The sequence below is a fragment of the Monodelphis domestica genome, chromosome 2 (assembly GCF_027887165.1).
Source record: "Monodelphis domestica isolate mMonDom1 chromosome 2, mMonDom1.pri, whole genome shotgun sequence".
Classification (NCBI taxonomy): Eukaryota; Metazoa; Chordata; class Mammalia; order Didelphimorphia; family Didelphidae; genus Monodelphis; species Monodelphis domestica.
In genome coordinates, this window is record NC_077228.1 from 461,219,504 (window position 1) to 461,228,627 (window position 9,124).

General features: G+C 35.6%; 1 long non-coding RNA gene across 1 annotated transcript; it reads left to right on the forward strand.

Annotated features, from left to right (window-relative positions):
- Nucleotides 1–3,611: 3,611 nt before the first annotated feature.
- LOC103103722 (uncharacterized) lies at nt 3,612–8,716 on the forward strand. Its single transcript, XR_463237.3, has 4 exons — nt 3,612–3,963; nt 4,289–4,365; nt 6,893–6,993; nt 7,115–8,716. It is a non-coding gene; the product is annotated as an uncharacterized LOC103103722 (long non-coding RNA).
- The last annotated feature ends 408 nt before the right edge of the window (nt 8,717–9,124 follow it).

Here is a 9,124-nt window from a genome sequence, read left to right on the forward strand (position 1 = left end):
AGGGAGAGATTTGGATTAGGTAATGTCTAGGTTTATATTCTAAAACGGAGAATTCAGTGTTTATTTTGTTGTCATTCAAGGTTAAGGGAATCAATCAATCAACAAGAAGTATCAAGGCAGAGTAGATACAGAGACACAGATGGATCAGATCTGGACTTTAAGAATATTACGTTCATTAAGTTCCAAAGTGGATACTGACTTGCACTGACAGTCAGTTTCCTCAATTTACTATACCAATGAAATCACAAGTCCAGTCTCTATTCCTAGCTCATGCTGTCAGTCAATCAACATTTATTTAGCATGTCTAATGTGTCAGACTCTGTGCTAAGTGTTGGATGTATAAGGAAGAGCTAAAGGTTAACCTCTGTTCTCAAGGAGTTCACAATTGATACACATACAAATACACAGGAAAAAAGGAAATAATTAACAGAAGGAAAGCACTAGAATTAGGAGGGCTTGGGAAAGGCTTCCTGTAAAAGGTGAGATTTTAATTGGGATTTGAAGGAACCTAGGGAAGTCAGAAGGCAGAGATGAAGAAGGAGAGCATTCCAGTTATGGAAAATGACCAGGATAAAGGCATGAAGAGGGGAATTAGAGTGTCATGTATAAGAAATATAAAGAAAGTTAGTATAACCAAATCAGATGTTGTAGGAAGAAGAATAGTATATAATAATGTGGGAAAATATAGGTTGAAGAGAGGTTATGAATGGACTTTAAAAGCTAAATATAGATCTTGTACTGGGCAAATGAGTACAAATGAAAAAAAAAGCAACAATCAATATTGAAGAAGCTATAGAAAGATAAGTCATTATTAGTAAAGCCTGAAGTGATACAACCATTTTGGGAAACAATTGACAATCATGTAAATAAACCAACTATAGTATTTATACCCTTTGAACCAGAGACTCCACCATTGAACTTATATTCCAAGGGAGCCATCAATAAGAAAAAAGTTCCAATATATTGCCCAGTATCTATAGCAGCACATTTTGTGGTAGCTAAGGAATGGAAACAAGATAGATATATATTATTTGGGAAACAGCTAAACAAATGGTGGTACATATTTTTATTAGAATACTAGAAAAGATGTGTATAATGAAGAGTGAAGTCAGCAGAACAAAGAAAATAACTACAATAATATAAATGGAAAGAACAATATCATAGTAAAGAACCAAAAATAAATGAAATGAAATTATAAGAATCAGGTTGGATTTGGATGAGGACACTCCTAACCTAAATAAGTGATATAAGAAACAAAAGAAATTAATATTTTTTATTTTACCCAGCTAAGCATAAATGCTTAGATTTGAACCTTGGGCATTAGGGAGACTTCATAATTTATTGAGTAAGGGAATAACCTGGTTGGATTTACACTTCAGGAGTGTCATTTTGACAACACTGGAGGATGGATTGCAAAAGAGAGATTAAAGCAGGGAGACCAATAAGGAGATCTGAGCTGGAGTGGAGGTTGTATTAGTAGAGAGAAGGGAACATTTATGAGATATCATGGAGACAGAATTGGTATCATTTGTTAATAGATTATATGTGAGATAACTGAAAGTAAAGAGTAAAGATTAAATTCAAGGTTGAGAGCCTAGAAAACTGAAAAAATGTTTTGCAACAGAAATAAAGATATTTAGAGGCTTGGAGAGGGGTTGGCAGGAAAGATAATGAGTTCTGTTTTAAATATGTACTTTCACATTAGGTAATCAAGAGAGGGAAAAGGGAAAATGCAAGAGGGTCCAGAATAGAACTTTGGGAGATGTTCATAGTTCCTGTCTTAATATAGATGATGTTAATAATAAACAATCAGAGGAAATAGAAATGACAACTCAAACAGGTGAAAAGAAAACCAAGAGCGAGCGTAGTGTTGCAGAAAGCCAGCATAATCATGAGGAAGGTGTAGTCAAGGTAGTCAGCAATATTAAATGTAACAGATAGCACAAAAAGGATGAGGAATGAGAATAGGTTGACAGATTTGGCAGCTAAGAGGGCATTAGTAAATCTGAAGAGGTGTTTCAGTTGAGTGGTGAGATGAGAAGCCAGATTAAGAAGAGTAGAGAAATGAGTGAAAAAGTGACATTAAGACACTAAGTAGCTTTCTGTAATTACAGATTTTTGTAATAGTTGGTTATGAAAGGGAGAAGAAAAATAGATAATTAATTGAATGAGAGGGTTGGATTAAGATCTTGTGAGAATTTTTTTTCAGGATGGGGGAAGATGTATAATGTTTGTGGGCAGTAGGGAAGGATCCAGTAAATTGGGAGAGCTTGAAGATTAGAGAGAAAGACACACAGAGAGAGGGGATGATTGTGGGAGTAATCTACTGGAGAATATAGAAAGAGATGGGATTAAGTATACAAGTAGAAGGATTGGCCTTGGCAAGAATAAAGGTCACTTTTTCATCAGTTTAGAATAAAGAAGGAGAGAATGAGGGCTAATATTAATGGCTGTGGGAGAAGAGAAAAGAGAATTTATAAGACAGTTTTCACATGATGAAATCAAAACTATCAGTAATCACATGAAAAAGTGTTATAAATCCCTCCTGATTAGAGAAATGCAATCTTCACAGATACCATCTTACACCTAGCAGATTGGCCAATATGGCAGCAAAGGAAAGTGATAAATATTGGAAGGGATGTGGCAAAATTGGGACACTAATACACTACTGGTAGTTGTGAATTGGTCCAACCATTCTGGAGGGCAATTCAGAACTATGCATAAAGGACTTTAAAAGACTGTCTGCCATTTGATCCAGCCACACCACTGCTGGGTTTGTACCTCAAAGAGATAATAAGGAAAAAGACTTGTACAAAAATATTTATAGTCATGCTCTCTGTGGTGGCAAAACATTGGAAAATGAGGGGTGACCATCGATTAGGGAATAGTTGAACAAAATGTGGTATCTACTGGTTATGGAATACTATTGTGCTGAAATGAATAATGAACTAGAGGAATTCCATGTGAACTGGAACCACCTCTAGGAAGTGATGCAGAGTGAAAGGAGTAGAACCAGGACAACATTGTACACAGAGACTGATATACTGTAGCACAATCAAATGTAATGGACTTTTCTGCTAGCAGCAATGCAATGACCCAGGACAAAACAGAGGAAATTATGAGAAAGAATGCTATCCAATCCACATCCAGAGAAAGAATTGTGGCAGTAGAAACAAAGAAGAAAAACATATGATTAATCATGTGGTTCGATGGGGATATGATTAAGGTTTTAATGTTAAAAGATCACTATTGCAAATATGAATAACATGGATTAGGTTTTGAACAATGATACATGAATAACTCAGTGGAATTTTGTCAGCTCTGGGAGGGGAAAAACAAGGGCGGGGATCATGAATCATGTAAACATGGAAAAATATTTTAAATTAAAAACAGAAAAGAGAATTTATAGTGAATTGTCTTTCTCTGTAAGGCAAGCACTTGAGCTAAGAGAAAAGGCAAAAGATAATCTGAAGGAGACTGGAGGAGAGGTTTGCAAGAATGTTGTAGTTAGATGTACAGAAAATCATCTGGGGGAAAAAGAGCCTTGTGAGATAAGATTATATACATTTGTAACAGACTTTCTTGGTCCAGTGGACCATATGCGATCCACTAGAAATGATCAGGAAAACAACCCATCTCCAAACATGATCCATGGAATGACATCAGTCATTCCTGATTTCTTCTTTCTCTTTTTGGCAGTGGGAATAATCTAAGACTAGATTTTGACAAGATTTCAGCATCATTTGGTCAATGAGGACAAAGGAAGAATTTTGAAGTTTTTCTTTTCTAATTGTTAAAAATTTCAAATGATGCCACCAATGGCAACTGTCAAGATACAGGTATGCAGTGGATGAATGATATTGAGAAAAAGTCAGAACACTTTAGGAACAGAGGTTTAGAGCCTGAATAAAGATCTCTTCCTTAATTGACATCATTACATCATCCATCACCCAAAAGCAACAGGTAGGCATGATAACATTGTCACTTTTTATCATTTCTTTTATTTCCTTTCATTAATTTCTGCAGTTCAAAACTTACCCAGTGGCAATAAGGGAGTGTGTGTGTGCATGTGTGTGTGTGTGTGTGTGTGTGTGTGTGTGTGTGTGTGTGTGTGTAAAGCAGTTTCTTTAATGAAGCATTCTTAATTGACATTTCAGATTAGTGATATTATCGCTTCCCATCAAGCCAGAGATTTGCATTTTCACTGTACCTTTGGGGCTGGCAGACAGGTATCCACTTTTTTCTGTGTTTTCTTTCACCTTATGATTTGGTATTTTTTTTCTCCTAGGAATTATTGGCTCTGAGTGACAAAGGTGGTTCACTGAGGACTCTGAAGTTTTATGACAGTTTCATCAATACCTTAAAGTATGACTGATTGATGGTTTCTCTTCTCATTCCCATCTTCAAAAGATTTTTTTTTCATTACTGAATTTCTTCCCTGCTTGTGTCCAGGCATTTGCTGGCAGTCCTATGCCTTCCTCTTTGTTAAAAACTCTAATGCTCACTCTTGTTTTTTTTTTTTTTATTCTATTGCACATTTAGTCCATTCCCATGCCACCTCTTCCTTCTTTAACTTGGTCTTCCTAAATCCAGAAGGCTAAAATGATCTTACTCCACTCTAGTTTATATATGCTAGAGGATAACTATAGTGATTCTTGCCACAATGATGGTATTCTTGGTGTAGTTTTATGCCTAATGTAATTTAGAGGTTGAGAATCATTCAGAGAAACTTCAGGGACCTGTCATGTTGAAGGTCTCATTGATCTTGTCTGTATTAGACTGACAAGTTTCTTGAGTACCTCTAGGAGCTCTGCTTTCATCAGTGTGGTTGTTCCCTTTATGGAAGCAGATTGAATTCTTTTAGTGCCTTAGTAGATGAATTTTAGGAGTTGCTGGGGCTGAAAAACTTGTTGCTTTTTGGCCAACTTTTAAATTAACTTCTCTGAAATATACTGGGTTGGTTCCCTGAAACCAGTTCATTAGAGTGCCCAAATTCCAAGCCATTTCCAGTTTGACAGTTTCATCTAAGTCTGTACTCTGCTAAGATAGCCTTTGTAAAATCAGTCATCTCCACACTACCCTGAAGCACAGGGATAGGATTGTCATGATGACTTTCTGATATCAACACAGCACTATAGTTAGCCACATATTCTTATTATCTCATACATCCAGGCCTATAATCTCACTCCTCTGAGTCCATTGCTCTTTCCACCTGGAAAGTGATCCCTGTGCAGCTATTATTGCTGAGAGCTGGTTTGAGAATGTGCAGGCTGACTCATTCATGTACAAACTTCCACATGATGTGGCAAGGGGATGAGGCAAAAAAAAAAGACTTCAACAACAAAAACTCTTGAAGAATCAATTTATCAGCACCACTGATTAAATGGCTATTATGTACCAGGCATTATGCTAATTCTGAGGATATGAAGACAAGGATTAAATAGTCCTTGCCTCAAGGAGCTTCAATTTTATTCTATTTGAACTTGTAGATGCCTATTTCAATGCTGCTTCAATTTCCTTTACTCATGAAAAAGTGCCTGCAATTCAATGGTAGGAAGATGAGGAGGAGAGGGAAAAAAGAAGGAGGAGGAGAAAAGACCTCTACTTCTGGTGTTTAAAGACCAATATAGTCACAACTCAAAAATCCAGACTGATTGCATATTACTCTTCCTCAAAAATTCTATATTTATTACATTGGACTACTTACTGTTCCCCTTATAGGGCATTTTATTGCCTGTTTATATGCCTGTAGTGCTCTCCCTCATCTTCTGTCTTCTAACTCTGGAATACCCAGCCCCATTCAAGAATCAGCTCAGTTACCACCTCCTAAATGAGACTTTTTCTGATTTTTTTCTTGTTGGTCCTCTCCCAATTCCCCCATGTTACTAAGTTTATATTTGTTATTTGTGTACAAATATGCACCTGTATTCTTTTGGGGGGGATGACTTGAACTCAGGTCTTTATTCTCTTTTTTGATATTTTATCTTCTTCACGTAATTACATGCAAAACAAATTTTTACTAATTTTTTTGAGTCTTGAATTCAATCCCTCCTTCTGGGAAGGGGGAGTGAAAAGGAATGGAGGAAATCATGAATCATGTAGCCATGGAAAATATTCTAAACAAATTTTTAAAAAGACTTTAATAATAAGATTTTGGCAACTTTTCACAAGTCATTTATAACTGGACTCCATCAAATATAAGAGGCTATTACTATTGCTATTGATAATGATGACGATGAGCAGCTTAGCATGATGAAGAGAGGACCAATCTTGAGAAAGACCTAGATAATATTATACTACCTTCCATGCAAGTTATAATGTTTCATGACCTATTATTTAAATAGTAAAAGATGAAATTTAATTGTAATAAATTCAAATTCTTGTTCTTTAGTACCAATTTCACCTTTTCAAAGGCAGTATGGGGAGTTATAGCTAGTTTGTCTGAAAAAGAGCTGTTATTGTTGCTGTTGTTGACTTCCAGTTCCATATGAATCAACAGTAGTGATGTCAGACAAGAAAGTCAAATTGCTTTAGGTTCAAATCTATGATAAGTCAGTGTAAAGACACTGAGTCAGGAGAGTCAGTCATTTCTGAGCAAGAGTATAAAGACCTATTTTGCTAGATTGTAGAGTATGAAAGGGGTATGAATTTGGAATAAGAATACTAGAAAGGTAGGGGATTGGTCAGACTGTGAAAGGTTTTAAATTGCTGATGGTTTAATATTTGGTCCATTAGTTAATGAGGAGCTATTGTAGTTTATTAGTAGAGAATTTCACATGATCAGGCTTATTCTTTAGGAAAATCATTTTACCAACTAAATGAAAGATGGAATGAATAGATGAAAAGAGACTTGAAGCAGGAAACCAACTAAAAATCTTTTTCAATGTTCCAGGCTTGAGGTTATGGATGAGGTCCTGCACCAGGGTGGTGGCTTTGTGGATTGAGAAAATAAGACATATATGACAAGACTTGGCAACATACTTCCTATATGGGGTGAGTGGAATACAAGGGTTGAGGATGACAGAGATTGTGCTACTTTTGGCAGCAACAGGAAAATTTGGGAGAGAGAAATGTTTGGAGGTAATAGTAACTTGTCCTATTTTGACTTTATTAGGTTTTAGACATCTAATCCAAAAGAACATTCATGATACAAGACTAGAACTCAAGAGTTCCTAGGACTGGATATAAGAGATCTAATAATCATCTTCATAGACAAGGCAATTGAATCCATGTGAACAGATGAAATCACCAACTGAGACAAGATAGAGTGTCTGGAGAAGAAATGGAATCTTAAAAATTAAGAATTTAAAGGAACCTCAAAATGAGCTAGTACAAAGGTTCTTAACCTGGAGTCCATAAAATTAAAAAAAATTCTTATGATAATATTTTAATGTAATTGTCCTTTGTAGTCACATGTATTTCATTTTATGCATTCCAAAACATTATTCTAAGTAGCTCATACTTCCCCAGATTGATAAAAGAGATCCATGACACAAAAATTTAAGAATCCCTGATCATCCAAGATACCTCTAACCATTTAGAGAAATTAGCCAGCAAAACATGTCAAGGTTTTTATCAATTAAAGCAGAAATTTTCAAAGTGTGGATATGCCTTATTTTTTGAAAGGAAACAAAATACTCTGGGACTACCAAGAAGTGTGTGCATGCATATACATGCATATGTGTAGTGAAGCAATAGCCAAAATTATTTGATATCTTTTGTTACAGTTCTCAAACCAACATATGTACCCCTTTCAATAAAAATTTGAAATCAAACAAAAGCAAAATTATAGTGATAAGTTTACTCCCATTGACAATAAATGCATTATAGTGATAACTTAATATAGCAGTATATGCAAATAAATTTAAATTAAAACAGTTTGTGCTCGATTCTTAACCTGAGAGCAAACTGCCATTGTTACAATCAGTTGGTATAGGCTCATAATATACATGTGTTGTTGCATAGTTTTTTGAATGTGAACTATGTGATCTTGAAATGAAATAATCTTTGTGTAGAAAATAATACCTGATGTGTTTCTCAGTGTCATTTATTTTGCCAAAACAAAAACAAGAACAAAAACAAACCGTTTCAATTTTTTTCTAAATCTAAATCAAAATGTCAAGAACTGCCAGGAGCCATCAAGACCTCGCTGTTTGATGGTCCACGTGGAAACAAGGGACTGCAAAGCAGCCCCCAGGAAGGATGGAAACACCCACTGAAAACCCCCCAAGTGACTTTCCTTATTTACATCCCCTTATTATTGGAATTGCAATGATTATTATTCTTACTTAGCCCCAGGAAAAATAGATGAGAGCAACATGCTTGGAGGGTTAATACAGATGTCCCACTCTGTTCCCACAGGACATTACCAGGAAAGCCCACTTACAAAATTAAACCTAAGGATTCTTATATACCCACTTAGATAGGACCCTCTTTTCTAGGCATAAAAACTTCTGGTAAATCTGTGCTCTGAATTTCCTAACCTATATCTGGGTCATGTTGATTCTACACACTGATCCTGCCCTTAGCAACAATGTTTTGTTATCGATCTCCCTAGGCTTCCTATCTGTTGTTAGGTTCCATGGAGACATGTATGTTCAGAATGAAATTGTGTGTCGAGTAGATGTGTGATCATGAGTATATAAAATAAATCCAGACTTCAGCCAAGGTGGTGCAGTTAATCCTGTGAAACCTGTGCTGCAGGTTGAATGCAAAAGTTGTGTCCCATTCATCATTCTGCCGACACCATCCCACCTCCAAGACCCCATCCCCTGTGGGAGGCTGGCCCACCCCACAGCAAAGAATAGTCATAGATAATTATTTAAATTAATAATCATAATAAATTAATAATTATTTTAATTATTTAAAAATTTCCCATGATCAAATTTAAATTGAATTGCCTTATATTATCTCCAATTTTAAAAAGTAAAATAATTTCCCTTTTCAATGTTTCAACATATAACTGGTTTGAAGGAAAAATTCACATGGGAAAACTGAAAAGAATACTCTACAAAGTAATATGAGGTAGTTTAAGTCATAGAAATACAGATATACAGAGTAAAAAGTCTTTGTTCTTGCTCTATATTCCATACTGAACCATCAGTAACCACCCCTGAAAGGACAC